General features: G+C 50.1%; 1 long non-coding RNA gene across 1 annotated transcript; it reads right to left on the reverse strand.

The window, feature by feature from the left end:
- Positions 1 to 17,633: 17,633 nt before the first annotated feature.
- On the reverse strand, positions 17,634 to 22,088 carry LOC123379318. Its single transcript, XR_006583648.1, has 3 exons — positions 21,536 to 22,088; positions 19,669 to 19,830; positions 17,634 to 19,205 (listed from the first exon to the last, which is right to left on the reverse strand). It is a non-coding gene; the product is annotated as an uncharacterized LOC123379318 (long non-coding RNA).
- Positions 22,089 to 25,159: the final 3,071 nt, after the last annotated feature.

Genomic DNA, 25,159 nt, shown 5'->3' on the forward strand with positions numbered 1-25,159 from the left:
AAGCTGAGGTGGAATCTGAATTCGCTACAGGCTGCAGGACAGCAGGTCATTGTCCTCCGTCCTGCAGGGAGAGACAGCAGTCCCCACGGTGACCGCCACAGTCCACCCCTTCCTCCTGGGCATCTGCTCTCTGTACATCACCAGGAACTGCACCCCAGGGGTCCAGGGGGCCTCTATCTGAGGGAGGCTGCAGCTGGTACTCCCTTGCTTTTTAAATTTTTTTAAAAATGTTTATTTATTTTGAGAGAGAGAGAGAGAGAGAGAGCAAGCAGGGAAGGAACAGCAGGAGGGGGAGAGAGAATCCTAAGCAGGCTTCACATTGTCAGCGCAGAGCCTGATGCCAGGGTTTGATCTTACAAACCGTGAGATCATGACCTGAGCCAAAATCAAGAGCCGGATGCTTAGCTGAGTCAACCGGGCACCCTGGTACCCCCTTCTCCTGTCTCCCTCCTCCACTGTCCATTGTAAGTTCCCCTCACCCTCAGACATCACTTCGGCAGGCCTGGGTCTTGTGACCCCCGGCTGTCCTGTCTCTCCAGCGGCCACGGCTTGTGACCCAGGCTGTCCTGTCTCTCCAGTGGGCAGAGCCCCTGGTTAGCACCTCCTTCTCAGGCCGAGGTTGCCACATGTGACCCACTCATAGTCACCACAGGGCACCAAGAAGCTTGAAGGGGGTCACCCGCATTCCATGTGGGCTCACCCCCACCCCCCACCACCTGACTCTGTAAAAGCATCCCTGCCCCCTCTGGGTGAGCAGATCCAATTATCCCTGCCAAGACGGTGACTCCTCCCTTACCTGCCCAAGCCTGGGGGCAGAGTCCCCTGAGCTCTGGAAGCAGCTGCGGCTGGTACTTTACTTCAGGGGGCTCTGGAGGTTTCCCCTAGCAGCAAAGGATCCCCTTTGAAGACCGGGAACCCCCGAAGAGCCCCAACTTAAAGGGAAGGGAGGTACAAGGTCCCCGTGATGTCCTTCGGAAGGATGGTGTGCTGGCTCGGGTCCTCTGAGGAGCAGGTGTCCAGATGGGAGTCCCCGTGGAAGGGCTGCGAGGAGGGGAGGGTGGGAAGAGCAGGTGCAGGAAGAGCCTTCAGCTCTCGCAGGCGAGACACCTGTGAGGGAGAGAGAAGCCAGGACCGGGGCAGGAAGAGTCCCAGACCACGGCGCAGTTCCAACAGGGGTGTGGCCAACCCCATGGGGAGTCCCCGAACAGAAGTCACCATTATGGGGCGGGGTGGTGGCTCAGTCGGTTAAGCCTCCGACTTCGGCTCAGGTCACGATCTCGCCGTCCGTGAGTTCGAGCCCCGCGTCGGGCCCTGTGGCGACAGCTCGGAGCCCGGAGCCTGCTTTGGATTCTGTCTCCCTCTTTCTTTGCCCCTCCCCTGCTCGCACTCTCTCTCTGTCTCTCAAAAATAAGTAAATATTAAAAAATGTTTTAGAAGTCACCATCAGAAGTGCTGGGTAAGAAAGACTTCCCGCCACGATAAAGATATGACTGGTGCATGGGGAGAGGCGGGCGGGGGCAGGGGGGCTCTAGGCAACCAAGAGAGGGCCCCAGAGGGGAGGCCTAGTGCCCTGCTGAACCTCAAATCTTCTACAAGCTAGATCCAGCTCACTGCTGTCTCTTGCAGTGGGGGGCGGGCGGGGGGGGGGATGGTGATTTGAGCAGTGCGCCTCCAGGACCGCCTCACCGGGCATGAGCGCGTGATCGGTTTCCACTTTATTGCCAATGTTGTTAAACGACTGCTTATCTTCTTTAGGATGAGTCAAACAAGGATGAATAATTTTAGTGCCTATTTACAAGTATTTGTATTGCTTAGGAGAGGTGTCTCAAAATGAAATCCCAGGGTCAACACTATGATTATTTTTAAGATTCTTGGTACACGGCGCTAATTTGGAAGCATTTTCTGCTTCAGCCGGAAATATAAGAGCATGTTTAACTCCTTGAAAAAGGCCAGCTTGGGGGAGTCTAGTTAAAAGAAAAGAAAAAAGAAAAACCACTTTCATACTGGTGTTTCTTTCTTTATTGCAACTTCAATGGGATCTCTGAGTGCCATAGGGATTAGACATTTTTTCATAAGTGTCATTGAACCAGTAATGTTTTGTTTGACTCCACAGGAAGGAGAGAAGGAAGGAAGGAAGGTTCTGGGAGAGGCCCTCAGCTGCAGTGCGGCCCCACGTCCCCAGGAATGGCCTCCTTAGTGGCCCTGCTGTGCTCGGTGCCTGCCTGGGAGCAGCCCGCAGGACGCCGGCCCCCGTGTGAACGTGGTGACGGGTTTCAGCAGCAGCCAGGCCCTTGCTCAGTGAGGGTCCCTGCAGTCGGAGGTCTGAGAGGTGAACTTCCATGGTCGCGACTAAATGTCTCACGTGTTTCGTCCACTCGTTGGTGGGTACTGTAGCGGCATTTAACTGATTTATATGAGAATTGAATGTAATCGCTAGCATTTCACTTGCCAATAATGTCTTAGAGGTGTCTTAAGATTCTCTTTCAGTTTTGCATATAGGTTGTTTTCAAGTAGCCTAATGTGTTTGCTTTTTTTAATGCCCTTTTTTTACACCGTAAGCTCGAGAAATAGGTTTGCTTCGTTTGAATTTTTGTATTTGAGTTTTGTTTGTCGGAAAGTGTTATTTATTTATTTTGAAAGAGAGAGCACGAGCTGGGGAGGGGCCGAGGGAGAGGGAGAGAGAAAATCCCAAGCAGGCTCCGTGCTGTCAGCCCAGAGCCCCGACTCAGGGCTCGATCCCACAAACCGTGAGGTCCTGCCCTGAGCTGAAATCCAGAGTCAGACACGTAACCGACTAAGCCACCCAGGCGCCCCCCCTGCTTAACTTTTTGAATCGTTTCTAGACTTTATTTTAATGTAGGGTTTCAAGTTAAGTACGAATGGTCTTAAAATGCCAAATCGCTAGCTAATCCCCCCCCCACAGCTGTTTGAACACCCCCTCCCTTCTGTGTTGAGTCCAAATGTCACTTTTATCAGATGTTATATCCTTATCTATGCTTCTTGGCTGTAAACGGTGTGTCAAAACCTCTCGTTTTCCCAACACCGCAGCTGAGTCCGGATGGTGGCCTTAGCAACATTATTTTCAGGGCTGCAAGTTTATCGTGTGTTGGCCACTTTGCTAAGAACTGTGTCTGACTCTCTCGATTCCCACCCCCAACTCCATTACAGACACTGTTCCTACCCCAGCCTAGAGAAGAGGGCTCTGGGGCTTCTAAGGGCTCACTTGAAGTCGACGCTGGCGAGTTACGGCGGCGGAAGACTCACACAGGCAGGTGCGCCCCCATCGTCCAGCCGGGGACAACTGTGGGCGTCTATCCTGCCTCGACAGCTAAAGACGCAGGAGTGTGTGAGCTCCCCACTCTGTCCCCTGATCCATCAGTCTCTTCCAGAGCAAAATCAGCTGCCGGTGCCTAGCTTTGGGGCACGTATGGATATCCCGCTGGGCAAGTCACTTGCCCCCCACTTCCCGCTCAGCGTCTCCGAGCAAGCGTAAGTTAAGCTCCAGTTAGAGGGACTTAAACCACGAACGGTTGCAACATGTGTCTTAGTTTCCGGAGCCTGCCATAACAAAGCATCAAGAACCGGGGGGTTTGAAACAACAGAAATGTATTCTCACACAAATCTGGAGGCCAGGAGTCTGAAATGGGGATGTTGGCAAGGCCCCGCGCTCTCTGAAGGCTCTAGGGGAGAATCTGTTCCAGAACTTTCTCTTAGCTTCTGGCGTTGCCCAGCAATCCTCGGCGCTGCTTGGCTTGTAGAGGCATCCCTCCCCCCTCTCTGCCTCGTCGTCGTCACGAGGTACTCTCTCTCCAGCTCCTGTCTTTTCTCTTCTTATGAGGGCACCGGTCACCTAGGATGCAGCCCCCCCCCCCTCGCCCCTGCTCCAGAATGACCTCATCTTAAGTAATTACATCTGCAAAGGCTCTTTTCTCTCGGATGCGGTGAGAGGAAGCCCAGAGCCTGTGTGGGTGGTTTGTTTCCTTCTCTGTGCCCGCAGGGTGGTCCTTCCACCGTGTCCCTGTGACCCTGTGCTCAGCACGTGGACTCAGGCCCCATCTTGCCCTTTGGAGGTCTTGGATGAGTCGGTCTGCTCAGCAGACCCAACCCTTTCCATGTGCAATTACTCTGAGGGGCGGATTCGTGGCCCCCAGACCCCAGCTCAGGTCTCCAATCCAGCGTCCCCTGCACAAAAGCTGACGGACGAGGTCTGACTGACCTGAATCGTGTGTCTGACCTTCAAGTAGTCTAGGATCTGGGCGTCAGACAAATTGGAGACACGGCTGGAAAGGATTGGTATTGGAGGGCCAGAATTCACGCGTGGAGAGAGGGAAGCTTTTGGCCGGGACGGGGGCAGCAGCTGGACGGCTTGGGAAGCTCAGGGTGCAGGGGGGCGCTGCTGGCAAGAGAGCGGCCAGGGCGTGGGGAGAGGCCGGCCCAGGTCTCCGCAGTCGCCTGACCCGACTCACCCGGGCCAGCTGGGTCACAGCAGGGACGGCAGAACCAGAGTGAGTCTTTGCAGCCCCAGCCAAGGGAGCTGCCGGGCGCGGGCTGTTCAGGTCACAGCGGCCGGCATCTTTCTTGGTTTTCTCCGGTTTTGTAGCCGACTTGGGGGGGTCTACTCAGAGAGGTGCGCTATTCTTCTCTGCATCTTGTCTGATCTGCATCTAAGGTCAAGGCAGAGAGATGGAGGGCTGGTGGGGTCTCCCCGCCTCAGAGAGCGAAACGAACCCTCTGGGAGCGCTGAGATCCGGACGCGTGGCCATGAGGATTCTGGGGTTTGGAAATCAGAGGTGGCCGTCGCACAAGGCACAGGAGCTCTTTCACAGACACGTGGAAATGCAGAAAAGTGGAGTCCGGGTGAATGACATTAACACGCCTCTGAAGGGCAAAATAATCCTGCCGTGAGCATCTGAAGGGACGTCCCAGCCCGCGAGACAAAAGAAAATACACACGCTCTTCTGTCCCCGGCTCCTGGCACAGAGCTGCTAAAACTCTTGTAATTTCCTAAGGGAAAAGAGAAGCCTCTTTTGTTCTAATATCTGGTCTTTGACCTGGGTTCCTGACATCGAGCTCCTAAGTCCCCTGTCATTTCCTGGGTGATACGAGTGACTCTGGATCTGATGAGGCGACTCTGGGGGGCTCCTGGATGGAAGGGGATCACCGGGAAGACTAAACCATGTTCAGAAGCCTGGAATTTTCAACCCCATCCTTAGTCTCCAGAGAAGGGAGGGGGGCTGGAAGTGGAGTTTATAATCCAACATGCCTAAGGGAGGAAGCCTCCAGAAAATCCCAATAGTGTGGGGTTCAGAGAGAGCTTCTAGACTGAGGAACACATCCATACGGGGAGGCTGAGTGATGGGGTTCTGGTTGATGGCGGGGTTCGGAGCCGACGGCCAAGAAAAAATTCTTGGAGACGTCTTCAGTGCAAAAAGGTGATTTTCTTAAAGCACGGGGAACAGGACCTGTGGGCGGAAAGAGCTACACCGTCAACATGAGGATCTCCAACTTGACAGGGACAGAAGATCCTGAGCTCAAGGCCCTCCCACACCTTGCCCTCTGTGTCTGGTCATCTGGCTGTCCGTTTGTCCTTCTGCAAACTGGTAACTGCGTTTTCCCGAGCTCCAGGAGCTGTTCTAGCAAACAATCGGATCCAAGGGGGAGAGGAGGTCGTGGGAACCTCCAACCCGCAGCCAAGTCAAACAGAGGCTGCGGGTAACCTGGGCACCTACCGCTGGTTGGTGATGCCTGAAGTAGAAGGCGTCTGACAGAACTGAGCCCTGACCTGGCGGGATCTGACGTTATTTCCAGATGGGTAAGTGGCAGAACGGAGTTGAAATGTAGGGCACACAGTTGGTGTCACAGAATCCCACACATTTGATGACCAGAAGTGTCAGAAGTATTCTGGCTAAAAGTAAAGGATATACATGAAAATGAAAGACTGGAGGTTTTTCCCGTACACACACCCTGCGGAGACCTAGGGCGACAGTTAGAGAAGTTTCCGGAAGCGATGGAACTGCACAGAGAGAGGCAAGTCTGGATACAGCCCGCTCCCATGTTGGGCCTCCGGTCTACAGAGCGGAATGCTGCGCAAAGATAGGTTTGGGGGAGGGCAGAAGCACCGATCCCACCGGGCCACGAGGCACTTCAGAATCCTCAATGGCAGCTGCTCTTCGGAAATCCGCGGAGGGTGATTGTCCCGCCAAAAGAAATGCTGAAAGGGAGAAATAAATTAACCTCTAGGAGGTAGGTTTTATGGGCTGGCCCAATTCCCCAGCAGGAGGCAGCAGGAGCAGCCAGGGTGGCCAGGCCACTATCACTCAACGGCCTACCCTCAGTGTAGCGCCCAGGGGCCAGGAGCTCAGGGCTCAAACGGAGGTGGAAATCAAAAGTCTTTCGAAACTCAGAATGCGCAAAAGGGAACCCAAATCTAAGACCTGGTGATCGGAGTCTCATCATCCAGTGTCCTAGAATTTTCGGGAATATGGGATACCTTAGATGCTCATCTTTCGACTGTTTTTCTTTCTATCAAACCGCTGACAGGAAACCATCAAAACCCTAGAGGAGAAAGCAGGGAAAAAAACCTCTCTGACCTCAGCGGCAGCAATTTCTTCCTTGACACATCCCCAAAGGCAAGGGAATTAAAAGCAAAAATGAACTATTGGGACCTCATGAAGATAAAAAGCTTCCGCCCCGCAAAGGAAACAATCAACAAAATTAAAAGGCAACCAACGGAATGGGAAAAGATATTTGCAAATGACCTATCGGACAAAGGGCTAGTATCCAAAATCTATAAAGAGCTCACCAAACTCCACACCCAAAAAGCAAATAATACAGTGAAGAAATGGGCAGAAAACATGGACACTTCTCTAAAGAAGACATCCAGATGGCCAACAGGCACATGAGAAGATGCTCAACGTCGCTCCTCACCAGGGAAATACAAATCAAAACCACACTGAGATACCACCTCACGCCAGTCAGAGTGGCTAAAATGAACAAATCAGGAGACAAGGGATGCTGGCGAGGATGTGGAGAAACGGGAACCCTCTTGCACTGTTGGTGGGAATGCAACCTGGTGCAGCCGCTCTGGAAAACAGTGTGGAGGCTCCTCAAAAAATTAAAAATAGATCTACCCTATGACCCAGCAATAGCACTGCTAGGAATCTACCCAAGGGATACAGGAGTGCTGACGCATAGGGGCACTTGTACCCCAATGTTTAGAGTAGCACTTTCAATAGCCAAATTATGGAAAGAGCTTAAGTGTCCATCAACTCACGAACTGGATAAAGAAATTGTGGTTTATATACACAATGGAATACTACTTGACAATGAGAAAGAATGAAATATGGCCTTTTGTAGCAATGTGGATGGAACTGGAGAGTGTGATGCTGAGTGACATAAGTCATACAGAGAAAGACAGATACCATATGTTTTCACTCTTATGTGGATCCTGAGAAACTTAACAGAAGACCACGGGGGAGGGGAAGGGGGAAAAAAAGTTAGAGAGGGAGGGAGCCAAACCATAAGAGACTCTTAAAAACTGAGAACAAACTGAGGGTTCGTGGGGGGTGGTGGAGGGGGGGATGGCCATTGAGGAGGGCACCTGTTGGGGTGAGCACTGGGTATTGTATGGAAACCAATTTGATGATAAATTTCATGTTAAAAAAATAAAAATAAAACGTGGAGGCCAAGGGCTTGTGCATTTTGTTGTTTTGTTCTAACTGCTTTCTACGGAATGAAAAATTTTTTGCGCGCTTGTCCTCACTCACTAGAAACATGCCCCTCACCGAGGGTTCAGGTCAGACAGTGGGAGAGACCCTCCTACTTCAGCCTTGGCAGAAATTCTTGCTGCCAATTAAGTGACTAATTTACAGATTTCGTTAAAGAGTCGCTGTTCTGTTCAACACCTTCCCAAAAGACACAGTGACAGCACAGAGGTCCAGGACCACTGCAGTGACCTCATTTTCCCTTTGAGACTCACCCCTTTGGATTTCTCACGATTATTAAAATGCTCAACTTTTCCGGAAGCTGATTTGAGAGCAGAAGCCCTGAAAAGACTTGCAACGTCCCCCACCGATGGGGAAAGGGCGTGCACATTTTGGGGAGAGGTTCTGCACTGCAAAACGACTGTATCGTGTATCTTGCTTAATTCAGGTGTAACAAAAGATCATTGAAGATTGACGTCATTGAAGATCATTGAGGATCCTGAAGATCATTGAAGATCAGTGAGGAGTGATGTCCCTTGAAAATTCACTTTGCCTTAGGCCATTTCAATTCAAGCATAAATATTCTGAAGACAGAACAAGTTAGATGTTTTGAAAATAGAAGAGAGTAAGGAGGAAAGCACATATGCAAATGGGTATGTGTGTCTGTATTTTCTTTAATTCTTGTTTTCTTTCCTGGGCCATAAAACTAGGGAAACTATTCATATAACAGAAAACATACTTGAAAAAGATGCATGTGGTTACACTCACTTTTTAACTTTTTTTCTTAATGCTTTATTTATGTCTGAGTGAGAGACAGAGCACGAGTGGGGAAGGGGCAGAGAGAGAGGGAGACACAGAACTTGAAGCAGGCTCCAGGCTCTGCGCTGTCAGCCCAGAAGCGGACATGGGGCTCGAACCCATGAGCAGTGAGATCATGACTTAAGCCGAAGTTGGAGGCTTAAACGACTGAGCCACCCAGGTGCCCCATACATTCGCGGTTTAAATGCACTATGTGGAGACACGATATATTTGTTCTTATGTACATGCATGAACTCTACTACATGAGTGATATTTGTTTGGAGAATGAGACAGAGTTCTCATTACTGCTGAGGGGTGGGTGGCACACAGATTCCTGGAGGGAGGTGGGGAACCCGATTGGGTCATAGCTACGGGCAGCGTCCTAGATCCTACCACTGGGTCTTGGCTCTACACCACCAGGTACCGGCCACAAGTGTAGGCAGGTTTCCCAACTTCCTAAGCCTAGGTTTCCTCCTCTATAAAAGGGTAATAATAATACCAACTTCATGGAGCACCTGGGTGGCCCAACTGGCTAAGCGCCCAACTCTTGATTTCAGCTCGGGTCACGAACTCACGGTTGGTGAGATCGAGCCCCACTTCGGGCTCTGTGCTGGCAGCACGGAGCCTGCTTGGGATTCTCTCTCCCTCTTTTCCTGCCCCCCCCCCGTCTCTCTCTCTCTCTGTCCGTCTCTCTCAAAATAAAAAATAAACTTTAAAAGAAATTTAAAAAATAATAATACCAGCTTCATAGGGTTGTTGGCAGAATTAATTAGGACAACGAATGAAGAGTATTTGGCACGGGATGAACAGTCGTAAACGTCAGTTGTCATTCGAAGTCTCATTAACGAGACAAAGAGTGATGGACAACTCAAGCTTTCCACAGAAGTTTGGAGACATGAATCCCAAGGCTCAGTCTTCTAGAAACAGCTAGGAAATCTCTTGCTCTTTCTGGGGTTCAGCCCCTCACCTACAACGTCAGGAGCTTGGACTTTGCGATGTTGAAGACTCATCCAATTTCCAAATCCTACGCTTCTAACTCAGCCTCCCACCAAATACCTTGCAGGTGCCATGGCCTCATTTACTCCCCGAAGGACCCACCAAAGTGGGTGCTGGTGCGTCTGCTTGTGTCGCACAAGGACACTGGGGCTGACTGGGTGGGACAGCACGGCAGGTGGAGCTGAGGGCTGACCCAGGGACTCTGCACACCTTTCTCAACCTCCCTTTGAGTCCAGAGGTCTGCGTAGAGATTCGACTAAAGGAAACCCATGCGTCATCCAGCTAAAACCGTGCCACAGGGTCCACACTGATTTCTGCATTTGTATTTACCGGTGTGACCCTCCCTCCCGCCCTTCCCTACCCTGCTGTTCACACACCGCTACCCCAAGTGTCCTTCCCAGCATCTGGCTGTGTTAATTAGCGTGGACATGACAGCTTGGACACTGACATGCGGTTATGACCCCCACATACTTCCCCTTGAGCTGTGTATGAGGACCCCGTGAATGTATTTACCGCTGTTTGTATGGGCGAATTTTGATTCATGTCAGATTTTTAAAATAATCAATGTACTATGTAAAAGAAAGCATGTTCCCACCCCCAACCCCCAGCATCACTGAGTATTTAAAAGACGTGGGTGGTTCCACTTATGAGAATCACATGGGGAAATGTACTGACTGATACATTTATGATTCTACTAAATGGATCATTCTGTTTTTAAAAGCAGAGGGAAAATTTATCTCATGAAACTTCTAATTAATTTTTTTAAGTTTATTTATTTATTTTGAAAGAGAGGGCACATGTTTGAGAGCAGGGGAGGGGCAGAGAGGGAGAATCCCAAGCAGGCTCCACACTGTCAGCACAGAGCCCGACGTGGGGCTCGAACTCACGAACTGTGAGATCATGACCTGAGCCGAAATCAAGAGTCAGACGCTGAACTGACTGAGCCACCCAGACACCCCGGAACTTCTAATTTAATCGACAATTCCATCACTGTTGCCGGGGACGTAGATATAGAATACTCAGGGGAAATTAAGGCAAACGATTGCCGTGGAGTTTACAGCACAGTAGTGGGCTGGTGTCCCCAGGGCTCGTGACAATCCCAGATTTTCTCTATACACACTTACGGTTTTTCTAGATTAGGACATAAAATCCAGTCATTTTTTTCGCCCCAGGTGATTTTTTTTTAATGTTATTTTTGAGAGAGAGACAGAGCACGAGTGGGGTAGAGGCAGAGAGAGAGGGAGACACAGAATCCGAAGGAGGCTCCAGGCTCGGAGCTGTCAGCACAGAGCCTGACGCGGGGCTTGAACCCACAAACCATGAGATCACAACCTGAGCCGAAGTCGGATACTCAACCAATTGAGCCACGCAGGCACCCCTCATTTTTTTTTCATGGCAGCACAGTATTGTGTGGAACCGATAGGCTACATTTGATTTATCCTATTTCCAAATAAGGAAATAAACATTTCCTTATTTGTTGCTATCAAGAACACTACATCTATGAGGGAAAAAACATGTTATTCGCCTTAAAAGTTTTAGTTTATGGGGCGCCTGGGTGGCTCATTCAAGTGTCCGACTCTTGATTTCGGCTCAGGTCATGATCCTGTGGTTCGTAAGTTTGAGCCCGGCCTTGGGCTCTGCATCGACAGTGAGGAGCCTGCTTGGGATTCTTTCTCTCTCTCTCTCTCTCTCTCTCTCTCTCTCTCTCTCCCCCTCGCCCCCCTCAAAATAAATAAATAAACCTTAAAAAATGTTTTCGTTTATCTCTGTGGGTATATTCTCTTTTTAAAAATCCAAATGCGGTAGGTTTTAATTTCTTTCCTTTTTTTCTCCTTGATCATACTTCCTGAAAGTTTCTATTTTGCTCATCTTTTCAAAGAACCCGACCTTGGCTCTACTGACTATTTCTACACATTTTATTTCCACCTTATCATGTTCTTTTATCATGATCAATGCCTGTTTCGCTTTTTTTTGGCTTATTTCTCTGTAACTTCCTGAGTTGGATTGTTAATTCTTTCATACCTTTCCTATCTGATGGTAAAGCACTGTAGAACTATGAATTTAAATCGGCAACTCACAGGTTTGATTTGAACTTTATCAGCGTTATTACTTTCTGATTCATTTGTAAATCTACTTTGACAATCATTGATTTGCTCTTTGACTCGAAACTATTTGAAAAGAGTTCTTTCAGAATGTCCCATACTTAAATTTCATTTTTCATTATTTTCTTGCAATCTGTTTCCGGATCTAATACCTTTTGGTTAGATAGCACGACCTACGTAATTTTGACCTTGGAACATACCATTGAGTTTTCCTTTAACCTGCATATCACCAACTTTTGTAAACATTCCATGGTTATTTGAGGGGAAAAGAAGCTTTGCGTCTATGCGTAGGGTACAAAACTCAATGTGTGCCTATTAAAATAAATATGTTAATTGGAATGTGCGATCTGCTTTCTTCCTTAATTTTGTCTCCATCTGGCCAATTCTGAGCTGGTGCATTCACGTCTCCCATTATTTTCGTGTCTTGATCATGTCTTTTAGCAATTCCAATGATTTTCGCTCTACACATTTCAGCGCTATGCTGTTTGTGCATCAAATAGGTTCACGACTTTACACAACCCACAGCCTTTCAATGGAGTAGAAAATAAGTACTCGAGGGTCACATGAACTCTTCCTCATTTATAGAGCGGGCTGTGGAACCACTTTCCTGCCTCCTGTGGAATCTCTCTAACCACCAAATTTGGCCAAACCACAGAGGGCACAGAAATCCGTTTGCTCAATAATTTTACCCAAGTTCTCAGAAACTCGGCCAGTATCTTTCCCTTGAATGCAATCCAGCCATTTCATGGAGCTCGTTAGCTCTCCCGAGGTATTAGTCTATGATTTCTTGAATCACGGGGTCACCATAACAAAATGAGCAGGGGCTAATTTGTACCCAGACACAAGTTTCTACTCTTGGCAAAACTTGTGCTATTTCATCCCCCAAAACTTACTGTAAAGAAACTCGACCACAGTTTGTGGGATGTTCAACGTGACGGCAAGTTAAGCTGTAATTCACATTTTGCTTTGCGAAATAAAGCTTACCTTATCGCAACAGGGGTGAGATTTAAACACATTTCTCAGTCCCGAGTTTGCGTGCATTCATATCTGGGGGTTGATATTTCATGGAACTTGGAGAGGTAATAGAAGGGATTTTTTTTTCCCCTCTTGACATCTTTCTGGCAAAACCTTATTTTAAATATCCTTATATATATACTTTTATGCACTTGGGCTACCACTCCTTAACCTAAATAAATTCCTCTAAGTGAAACTCTGATACCAAAGGATGAGAAACTTAAGGTTTTCATATATAATCTGAAATTGCCCTTTGCAAAGCCTGTTCCAGTCCACACAATTTGGTGTGGAGCGATGCCTGCCTACCCGGGCCCTCAGCGCTCCAGATGTTACCAGCCCCCGGTGTCTTCAACCCAGCAGAGCAAATAATTCAACCCTTCAATCTGCATTTCTTTGGTTGCTAGTAGGTTTTACAGTTTTCCTAAGTCTATTGATTTTCTTTTCCAGTTTTATTGAAATATAGTTGACATACGCCACCGGGTGAGTTTATTAAGGCGTACGACAGAATGATTTGATATATACGTTATGTGTTACAAAGGGATCACCACAATACAATCAGTTAACATTCATCACCTCGCATAGTTATGATGGCTTTTTCCTTATAAGGCTTATAAGGAGAGCCTTTGAGGGGCGCCAGGCTGGCTCAGTGGGAAGAGCATGCGACTCCTGATCTCAGGGTTGTGAGTTCGAGCCCCATGTCGGGTGTAGAGATTACTTGAATAAATATTTCTCAGAAACAGAACCTTGAAGATCTACTCTCTCAGCAACTTGCAAACACACGATACAGCATCGTTAATCACAGTTATCATGTTGTACAACGTTTTCCAAACTGAAAGGCTGTTTGTATTTCTTCTGTTAGTTGCTTGCCCTATTCATCGCCCATTTTTCTATCGGGTTATTTGTCTTTTTCTCATCTATCTTTAAATGCCGTGTGGAGGGGTATGCATGCATCTTCTGTCATCTTGACGAGATTTGAAAGCATTCTATATTCCATCCTTTTACGTATGACCCAGCTCTGTTCTTCTTATCCATCATTCCTCATATAAAAAGACACCACAGGGGCGCCTGGGTGGCGCAGTCGGTTAAGCGTCCGACTTCAGCCAGGTCACGATCTCGCGGTCTGTGAGTTCGAGCCCCGCGTTGGGCTCTGGGCTGATGGCTCGGAGCCTGGAGCCTATTTCCGATTCTGTGTCTCCCTCTCTCTCTGCCCCTCCCCCGTTCATGCTCTGTCTCTCTCTGTCCCAAAAATAAATAAAAAACATTGAAAAAAAATTAAAAAAAAAAAGACACCACAAAGTAGATCGTTTGTTCTGCCCATTCTACAGATGGCAGGAATGGGACTCAGAGAGGTTCAGCGCGTGAGAACCGACTCTAAACCTGGATGGGGCTCTCGAGTCCCACCCGTGTTGTGTTGTCCTCAGTCCCCTGAAGGCTCATGGTGCAACTTCGCTCCCGCAGCCACGGCTGCTACAGGGCTTCAGGCTGTGTAACCAGCTTCCACTTACTTGACCCAGAAACACCCAGGCCCAGAGAGCGCCAACAGCCCCGAAAATGCTCTCTTTCCCCTGAAGTCCTAATCTAGGAACAAGCTAGTGTAAAGTCCTATCCCCTGAAATTCACGGAGTTGCAGTTTCCAAGAATCTCTGTGTTCTAAGCAAGGGGAAAATATGATGACGCTTCGGTTTGTCTTGGGTTCAGACCCCAGAGACCAGTGCTGGGGATCGAGACAGTCCCGAAGCGGGTCTGCCTCCCGTTGGGTATTCGCCACAAGCCCCGGAGCGCTCTGATCGTCATCCCAGAGTCGTCCCTGCAAACATCCCTCAGAGGGCTGAGGCTGAGTGGATGGACGAATCGTGCTATTAGCCATCCATCCACGCCAGCCGACTGAACTGCTTGGGGGAGGCACCACGGGAAAGCCGCGACTCGCGGGGCGCCCTGCTTCTCGGCGGTGGTCACACCGAGCCAGCGTTTTTCCCTTTCGGAACCACCACTGCTCTTCAGGGAGTGGACATCTGCGCCCCGGGGGCGAGCGGCCTCACCTGGTTATGAAATCCCCTGGGCAGGTGCAGGTACAGGGCAGGGACCCCAGGGGACCTGCGCTCCAGCGCTGGCTTCAGGAATTCTCGGGCCACCTTCGCCTTTTGCTTACACTCCAATAGAACACTACGTTTGTGAATTTAAATCATGCAAATCTGAGGGGCGTCTAGGTGGCTCAGGGGGTTGAACCCCCGGCTCTTGATCTCAGCTCAGATTTTGGTCTCAGAGTCGTGAGTTCAAGCCCTGCATGGGGGTGCATGCTGGGCATGAAGCCTGCTTCAGGCAAATTTTAAATAGCATAATATTTTTATCTTTTTAACGTTTGTTTATTTTTTTTGAAAGAGAGAGAGTAAGCAGGGGAGGGGCAGAGAGAGAGAGAGAGAGGGACGGAGAGCAAATCCTAAGCAGTCTCTACTCTGCAAGCACAGAGCCTGACACAGGGCTCGATCTCATGAACGGGGAGATCATGACCTGAGCGGAAATCAAGAATCCCACACTTAACCGACTGAGCCACCCAGGCGCCCCCTGAAAATAGCATATTTTTAAACGAATATATTTTAACGATGTGCAAAAGACTTGAAATAATTCTGTGCCTTAAAGTCAAAACATCGTGACTCACATAATTTTAAGTCAGGCCAGCTGGAAGAATCTGAAACCGTGTTCCTGTCCTTGCCGCCTGGTGGCGCCATGTGCACAGGCAGACAGCCCCTCCTGAATTCCTGGGGTGGCGGGGTGGTGGGGGGGGCAGGTGTTACTCTAGTATGATGCAAACCGGAACCACTGTCTAGCTTCAAGAGTGCGTGCTTGTCCCAAAGGCTTCCTCCCACGCGTGTCACTACAGCTGCTCCGAGTGATGCTTCTCTTCCTGCCACTGAGGCTTCGGACAACGCGTTTCTTGAACAGTTACTTTGCACCAGGTCCCGCGCTGGTCGCTGGAGATGCGACAAGAAACAGGACAGAATTCTTTGAAGAACTTCCGCTCTAAGGTCAGAGCATCCCGTAAGTAGACGCCAGTGTAAGGTGATGAGCATGAAGCGGGGCACCTGCTGGTACTCGGACGCCCACTCCGAGGGGCTGTGCGGGCTTCCTGGAGGACACAGCCTGAGAGGTGAAGGATCAGAAAGGACTGGACAGGTAAAAATGGTTGGGGTGGGGGCAGACAGCGGAGGGAAGAAACCAAGGCAGGTGAGGGCAGGTGCAAGGACACAGAGCAGCAAAGAGGGGGGGTCTCAGCAGCCCCACTGGCCTGCGCTGGGCTCTCCTGCCTTTGAGGTTGTCCCCTGGGTTTTACCATGTGTTCATAGTCAAGGACGCTTTGTCCTTGCTCAACTGGAGATCCCCCCAGGGACACACCTTCAAGTCTGTGACCCCCAGACTTAACGAACTCATTGGCCAACCTAATTAAGCAGCCCCTGTCCTCAGGGACTCAGGGGGACAGTGGCCTCCTGGGACCAGTGAGCCCTTCAGTCACCCCTGGAAAAGACAGACCCTGAACTTCGCAGCCCAGGGGTTTCTTGTCTCTGGGCCAGTGGGGCTCAGTGGAGCTTCCTCTCCATTTGGAGCCTTCTAGAAAGGACCCTTAGTGTCCCACCTCTGAGCGAATGTCCAGTTCCTGGCACTGGCAAAACCATCCTTCCAGAAACTCCCGCTGGCCTCTGCTGTCCTCTTCGTTCCCTTCCTGCAAACTCAGTCAGTCAGGGATGTTTTCACCTCCCATTTTAGAGCAAATGTTTCCTTTTCGGCCCTTGGGGCGCCTAAGTGGCTCGGTCGCTTGAGCGTCTGACTTTCCCTCAGGTCATGATCTCATGGTTCATGAGTTCGAGCCCCGCACCGGGCTCTGTGCTGACAGTTCGGGGCCTGGAGCCTGCTTGGGATTCTGTGTCTCCCTCCGTGCCCCTCCCCTGTTCGCATTCTGTCTCTCTCTTTCTCAAAAATATACATTAAAGACTTCAGCCCCATGTTGTCTATTCCATGTAAGGTTCATTTTAAGAAAACGTTCTTAAAAGCACACACTGGCCCACGCTGGGCTGCATGAATCCTGCCTGTGCACCTTACAGCTGTTGCATTAGATCCCACAGTGAGCCCCGAGTGTGAGTTTTCACCTGCTTATCCTGAGATCTGGGACTCGTGGAGCGTCGGTTTCCTTGACCGCAGAATCAAGACGGCATTCATTATGTCTTGGGTTGTTTGGAGAATTAAATTCAGAATAGCACATGAAAAACTCGTAGCACAGTACTTGGCACATAGCATAGCACTTGGCTGAGATTATTATAAATATTATTATTGTATCTTTGAAAAAAGATCATGAGCATTTATAACATCTTTTTTTTATATGATGTAGAGGTTTTTTTTTTTTTGTTTTTTTTTTTAACCAGAATGTAAAGAGTCGTTATACTCTGGTCTCTATGGAGCTCAGTTTTCTATGAGAAGTTCAATCTGGTTGTCTCGGTGTTACCACTCAGTGTCAGCATTCTTTCAGTGAAAACTGTGACTTTTCTCTAGCATTTTGACTAGAGGTTCATTTCTGGCCCTGGGTGCTCACCAACAGATTCCATTGGTTCCCGGCCACATTTAATAGGATGGCCCACCCGGGGCACCTCGGTGGCTCAGTCGGTTGAGCATCCAACTCTCGATGTGGGTTCAGGTCATAATCTCACCGTTCACGAGATCGAGCCCCGAGTTCACACTCAGCACAGAGCCTGCTTGGGATTCTCTCTCTCCTCTCTCTCCGCCCCACCCCGCTCGCTCTCTCTTTCTCTCTTTCAAAACCGGCCGATAAAGAAACATTTTTGAAAAAGAGGAGGCAGGGCGCCTGGGTGGCTCAGTCGGTTAAGCGTCCGACTTCAGCTCAGGTCACAATCTCGCAGTCCGTGAGTTTGAGCCCCGCGTCAGGCTCTAGGCTGATGGCTCAGAGCCTGGAGCCTGTTTCCGATTCTGTGTCTCCCTCTCTCTCTGCCCCTCCCCCGTTCATGCTCTGTCTCTCTCTGTCTCAAAAATAAATAAAACGTTAAAAAAAAAAAATTAAAAAAAAAAAAAAAGAAAAAGAGGAGGCCCGGCCCCACGCTCTCCTCAAGCCCCAGCACACCTCAGCGACACGTGACCGTCACTTTCCTCCTTAGAGAAAGACACCAACACCTGCAGATGAGTAAAACAAAACCACCACCTGCTTGTTCTAGAGTTCTACGCGCGTAATCCCCGTGAGTCTCTCCGAAACAAATAGGACAGCTTCAATCTTTCGGACACACAACGAGACTAGGAGAGAAAGAGTCATGGCGGGGGAGGGGGGCACACGGCAGGAAGGGGGCGATTCGGCTGGGCCGCCTCCACACTACCACCCTCCCTCGAGACCCTGGCCGTGCGATGCTGTGTCAGACTCTCAGGTCACAAGGATTCCTCCTTCCCTGCAAAGCAGCCCTGAGCTGCAGGTCCAGCAGGGCGCACACACCCTCTCTGCTCTAGCTGACCCCACCCTCCGGCCCATCCCTGGGGGGGACGGGGGGGGGTGTTCCGCGGGGGACACTTGACCTAGGCTGGGCCAGATTTCCACCCCGGGAATTTAAAGGGGAACCCGTTTTCATCAGTCAGGTAGCATATGAGTGAGGTCAGCCTTGTGAGAGCGGCGAGCGGAGCCGGCCCCCCCATCGCGTGGGACACAGAGGCAAAGGACAGCTGTCCGCAGAGAGAAAGGCAGGGACCGAGAGGGGACAGGGGACAGCGGTGGAGACAGTCCTACAGCCTCCGAGTCCTACACTGCCTCTCTCTGCTCCTGGCTGCAGGGGACGCTCCAGAAGCCGTATGGTGTGGCCCACTTTGACTCAATGCGTCCAAATTTTACCTCCGCTGTTTACAACTTAAGAATCTCACATTTCGCCCCTGACCCTCCTCCACCGTATTTCTGTTGCTTCTAATTTAAGAATCTTATAAGCCAAGACAGTCTGTTGGTCCCACACGATTTGCATGCTCAAATCTCAAGACGGTCCATGAGGACGTTTTATTTTTTTTATTTTTCTAACAAACACCCTTTTAAGGTGAGTATTATTTTTTTTAATGTTTATTTATTTATTTTGAGAGGGGGGAGAGACAGAGCGAGGGAGAGAGAGAGAGAGAAAGAAAGGGGGAGAGAGAGAGGGAATCCCAAGCAGGCTCTGCACTGTCACTGTAGAGCCCCATCTGGGGCTCGAACTCACAACCCCATGAGCTCATGACCCAAGCTGAAATCTCCGGATCTGGAGAACCCGGAGGCCTGCAGGGTTGGGTTTTTTTTTTTCCTTTTTTTTCTGTTGTTTGCCTGACTTTCTGTTCGTTTGGTTTTCACTCGTGCCGAAGGCACCACCAAGAACACGAGAACGTAAATCTTTCATTCTTACCTAAGTCCGTAGGATTGCTATGTAATTTTCTGCGAATGTGTACCTTGTTTGAAAACAACAGTGAGACCACAGTCCGTGAGTTCGAGCCCTGCGTCGGGCTCTGTGCCGACAGCTCGGAGCCTGGAGCCAGCTTCGGATTCTGTGTCTCCCTCTCTCTCTGCTCCTCCCTGTTCATGCTCTGTCTCTCTCTGTCTCAAAAATAAATAAAAACATTTTTTTTTCGGGGCACCTGGGTGGCGCAGTCGGTTAAGCGTCCGACTTCAGCCAGGTCACGATCTCGCGGTCTGTGAGTTCGAGCCCCGCGTCGGGCTCTGGGCTGATGGCTCAGAGCCTGGAGCCTGTTTCCGATTCTGTGTCTCCCTCTCTCTCTGCCCCTCCCCCGTTCATGCTCTGTCTCTCTCTGTCCCAAAAATAAATAAAAAACGTTGAAAAAAAAAAATTAAAAAATAAATAAATAAATAAAAACATTTAAAAAAAAAATTTTTTTTTAATAAAACAACAGTGAGACCAGACCGTGGAAGTACAATCCCTCCCTCCTGTGGTCCTTCTTGCCATCCATGCTCAGGGTCAGGGTCGCAGAGGGGAGAGGAGCAAGGCCTCTCCTCTAGGAGGGGCAGCAGAGGCAGACTGTGTGGCACAGAGAACCCCTACCTTCCATGACGGAGATCACCTTTCTCAGGACGCCAGCTTTTCAGGACGTGTTGATGCGGGTCCGGGAAAAGTAACAGGAATGGCATTCTGTGCTCAGAGGCGTCACCAGGCACTCTTGAGGCTGATGAGACCGCTGCCGGTTCAGCCCAGCATCCGCCCTCTCTGTCAGCATTAATGGGAGCCAAAGATGGGACGAAAGGAGAGACGCAAAGGAAGACGGCCGGGGGGGGGGGGGGAGGCGATGAAAGACTGGAGGGGAGGGGGGCAAGAAGACAGAAGGGGGGCGGAGGGAGGAGGCCTGCACTGCCCACCAGGCTCTTCGCACACCCAAGGAGGTGCTAGCCTCTCCCTGGAGCCTGGGGAGCAAAGCCAATGTCTCTCCCTCCTTCCGTCCTTCCTTCCTTTCCTGCCTCTTCCCTTCCCCACGCTCTTCCTCCGTGTCTCCCCCCTCCTCTCTCTCTCTTTCCCTCCTCCCTTTGTCCTTCTTCCTTCCTTCTTCCTTCCTCCCTCCCTCCCTTCCTTCCTTCTTTCCTCCATCCCTTCTTCCTTCCTCCTATCCTTCCTTCCTTCTTCCTTCCTTCCTCTTTTCCTTTCCTTTCTCTTTGTTCTTCCTTCCTTCCTCCTTCCTTTTCTTTCCTTTCCTTTCCTTTTCCTTCCTTCCTTCCTTCCCTCCTTCCTTCCTTCCTTCCAATTTTTCTTTCTTCAGAGCCTCAAGGGAGAGTTGGTAATTCTTCATCCTTAAGGAATTATGACAAGGTTTGAGGAGCTCTCGGAATGTGCCACGTCTCAGAAACACAAATAATTTATTTTCTATTTTCCAAACAAAGCACTAATTAGATCACTCCAGATAACTAATATCATGTTTTCGGAAGCCCTGAGTAGATGATAAGCTAATATTTGTACAGTTGACCTTAAAAATGTGACAGTTAAGAAGCTCTTGGAGGGATGCCCAGAAAGCCACCGGTTACTGCAGGATTTAGCAACACCGTGTGAAAAAAAAAAACTTTCACAATTCTTTTAAAAATACATTTACAGTGTCGTAAGCCACTACGCTAGAGTAACTGGGGAATTACTGTTTGACAGCATAATTACGTTTTAATTGTACAGCAATTATGTGTTCAATAGGAATGGAGGGGAAATCCTGCCGCTGCCGTGAAACGCACACTTCGTGGTTCATACAGCACACGAGGTGGCCATTCGCGTCCTTTCGTTGGGTCCCAGCTTTATACACAGACGGCGAGGACTCTCTCAAAGACGTTTGGGCACTCACATTTCCCAAAGAAACAGCCAGTGTCTGTCGAAAACCCAGCTAGAGGCTATTTGACAAAATGTCCCAAGACCTATTCAGGAAAATATTCCCAGTTGTGCAATCAGCTTCCAGGGGACAATGAAGGCTACAGAGAAAAAAAAGGAGCATTTTGCAGGGGGCTGGGGCGGGCGCAGGAGCCCCATCCAAGAATCTCCTCGGACGGGCCCATTTGGAACTGGCCTGGTCTCCTTTCTTTCTGCTCTGAATGGGAAGCAGTTCAGGCCAGAAGACCACAACCAGCACTAATGAGCAGCGAAGGGGCCCTTAATCCCGAAGATCTGTGTGTTATTCCCACCCCCACCCCCCCACCCCCCCCCCCCCCGCCATCCCCCACCCCCCCCCACCCCACCCCTCCCGCCTCCCGCCTCCCTCACTTAACAGATCTGCTGTCTGGGCTCTGAGGACGGGAAAACTACAAATCTCCCTCTCTGTAAACCATTTCCCCAAACACCAGCTTCCTAGAACACTAGGTTTGTCCCCATGGTCATTTGTAACCGTTTAGTGATGCACACCGTGTCTAAAAAGGGAGTTCCGGCACTTGAACAACTTGGCAGTTACCTGGAAAACTGAGTCTGTTTTAAAACGGATCTGGGTAGGGGCGCCTGGGGGGCTCAGCCGGTTAAGCGTTGTTGGCCTTCGGCTCAGGTCACGATCTCACGGTTCGTGGGTTCAAGCCCTGCGTCGGGCTCTGTGCCGACAGCTCAGAGCCTGGAGCCCGCTTGGGATTTTGTGTCTCCCTCTCTCTCTCTCTCTCTGCCCCTCCGCTGCTTGGGTGCTCTGTCTCTCTCAAAAATAAATAACTGAAGAAAAAAGAAAAAAGAAATTGCATCTGGGCAGTTCTATGACACATTCAGTACTCACCGATCTGTTATCTTGAAGGGCGGAGAAGGAAGTCTTTCTGGACCTGAAGGCAGGGCCAAACTGAACCGGCTCAAGGAGAGGTAAGGGAGAGGAAAGGACTCAGCAGAGCGGGACGTAGGTGAACTTGACCTGGTGATTGCAGGAAGCCCGGAAAGGCAGATGGGAAAGACCTTCCTAGCGGAGCGCTGGAAAAAGCTTAACAAACCAGCTGCCTGGGGGAAAAGGTTTGCCAAGCTGTGTGGCATCCATCCCCCACCGTGGCCGACTGCAAGCCCTCGGCGGGACTGAATTCACGCTTGCGAAGGATGCACAGCGCCTGCATTCTCAACCCTCCTTCCCTCTGTCTCTTCTTCTCAGTCTCTCTCTCTCTCTCCCTCTCTGCTGGATCGTTTGAAAGTTAAAGACTTTATGTCCCCCCTGAACATTTCGGATCACGCTGGGTGATAGGTTTTAAAGACGCTCATCAAGCGGAGTAAAGACTGGCCATTCCTTTGTGGCGTCCCAGAATCCAACACCTGCACCCGCATTTCAGGAACGGAGCGCTCAGCGCATCTTGGGCGCAAGCAGAACCGGAAGTGCCGGTGCTTCACCGGAAATGCCTGTTCTTCTCATTCCCAGCGCTCCTCGCATCCTCTCTTTCCCAGCATTCCTCGCGGTAGGGTGTGATCATGTGACCAGGCTCCACCAATGGGGCCTACGGCCCATCCGTGGACTCGGAAGTCGGGAGTTGGTGAGGCAGGAAGCAGGGCTGCGGACCCTCGATGTGGGGGGTGGACCCAGCTGCCTCGCGGGCCCAGGTTGGCCCTGGCCATCCGCGGTGTGGGATCCTCACCAGCGGCGGCGGCTGTGGTCTCCGAGCCGTCGGGCGTCTCTGCGCCCCGTTTCCCGGCCCGGTTCTGGGGGACGCCCCATTCCCTGTCCCCGGACGCTTTTCTGCTCAGTAGCCAGAGCTGCCCCACGGCCCCGACCCCGGATCTGCAGAGATCTCACGCCCACCACACTCTGAGCAACGCGGGGCCGCTTACGTACGGCGAAAGCGAAGTTGGGGCCGGAACCTTCTCTTCATCCCCACTTAGTGGAAAATGGGGTCTGGACATCATGCGGGGGCGGGGAGGGCAAAGCTGTCTCTAGAGGCAGGCAGCTCGGCCCCCTTATCCTACTGGAGCTGCGGGACCCGGGGGGGGGGGGGCGGTGCCCCTCATGCTGGGCCTCCGTTTCTGTGGGTCTAGTGGGTGTCACGCACCGGATCGTCGTGGAAAGAAGAGGTGGTGGCGGAAGCTGGAGCGCAGCGAGGGTCAGCAGCTGGGGCCCCTGTTCTTAGGATGTTCCTGCTGTTCCTGCTGTCCCTGCGCGTCCTGCTTTATATGCACAGTAGCCTCGCCGTCACTCAACCTTGTTGGGAGAGAATCAGTATTTTTATCCTCTAACACGACCGTATTTTACAAAGGCAGTTTTCGAGATTTTGTGATCTTCAAGGGCCCCCCCCAAAAATCTGCTCGTGTTCTCCCGGTGTCTGTGGGACCCAGTGAGGAGCACCGTCTTCAGAGTTAACCAGACCTGCTGTGGAGGCTGAGAGGCTATCACCAGACGTATCTTAAACCTTCCCTCCGCCTGCCCTTCGCCGGGGAAGGAAACAACTGTGTGTGTGTGTGTGTGTGTGTGTGTGTGTGTGAGCGCGCGCGCGCACGCGTGGTCAATTGTGCCCATCGTGAGAGTAAAGCTCTGAGGCTCTGAGTGGTTACGTGACCAGCGGCTTTTAGGCGGCAGAGCCAGAGTTGATCCTGGACCTTGGGGCTCCCTGGTTTGGAACTTGGTGCCATTTTGCGGATGGCAGCAAACTATTAGGACATACCCAGACCCTGTGTGTAGGAGCTGGGGAGGGGCCGTGGGGGAAGGGGCCTTCCTCACGCACAGAGAATGGAGATCGTAAACTGGTGCATTTTTTTATGAAAAGTGATTAGGTAATATGCCGGCGGCACCTTGAGAATATTCCCAATCTTTGTCTAATTCCGCTTCCAGGAATCTGTCAAGGGGACTCCCATCAGACATGCACTAAAGGCTTCAAACTCAAGGTTGTTTATTTCAGCTTTATCTATAAAAGCAGAAATGGGAAACATAAATAAGTCAAAGGGTGGAAATGATTGAGAAATGATAACTCATCCCTTTATGCGGTCATCAAAATCTGTTTCCAGGGGCACGTGAAATTGCTCATGAGGGCAATGTTAAGTGAGAAAAAAAAGGCATAGAAGTATATTCAGCCTATCAATTATGTGTATTCGTATATTTATGTTTAATACATATTTATAATTATATACATATGTATGATTAACACAAAAATGTTAGAATGATTCTATATGGCCAGAGGGATCATTGCTGATTTATAGTATTTTCCAATAACTCGACAATGAGGTTTTGTCAGAGGATCGACAGAACGCTGCGGTGTATGTTTTATTTTACGTATGTATTTTTATTTTCCCCCCGCTTTGTTGAGATACAGTTGACAGACATACGGCATTGTATAAGCATGTGGTGCATAATGTGATGATTTGATACACGAACTGGAAAATGATTGCCACAGAAGCTTTGTGAACACCTACATCACCTCACATAACTACTATTTTGGGGGGGGGGCAGTCATGAGAACACTGAAGATCCAGTCTCGTAGCAACTTCAAGTACATATCCGGGATCGTGAACTGCATCCAGCACGCCGCACCTGTGAGCCCAGAACTTACTCACCTTCTAACTGGAAGTTTATACCCTTTGACCAGCGTCTTCCCCACTCCCACCCCCGTCCCCCAGGCCCTGGAAATCTGCATTCTGCTCCGTTCTAGGGCACGTTTGTGTAGGAAAATAACGTGGATAGCAATGGACCTGGCTCCCCATATTAAAAAGAAGAGGTTCCGGTAAGATTAGATTAAGAGCCAAAAAACAAACAGCCGACAGACCCACGAGAAGATGATGAGAGGTGATGAGAGGGAGACAGCGGGAAAGCAAAGAGAAGACAGACGTCTAATATTGACATAAAGTGGAGATCTCTTAAGAAACTGCATTGTGGAAAAGCTCGTCTTTTTTAATGAGTGCAGGGGAGTATGGGGGCTCCAGTCTCTCTTTGCACCATTTTCTTTGTACTTAATGGCAGAAGTACCCCCAGCAACCCCAGGGGGTAGCCGCGGAATGGATGGACTATACCTGAAAGCACTCATGCGATAATGTGCCTCGGGGGTTGCTCAGTAAATTTCCCTTTTATTGCATGTGCTGAACAGCGTGGCAACCAAATATGCAAAGGGAAATTTATTAGATGTTCAAGGGAGTAGACGGA

This window comes from Felis catus, chromosome C1 (assembly GCF_018350175.1).
Source record: "Felis catus isolate Fca126 chromosome C1, F.catus_Fca126_mat1.0, whole genome shotgun sequence".
NCBI lineage: Eukaryota > Metazoa > Chordata > Mammalia > Carnivora > Felidae > Felis > Felis catus.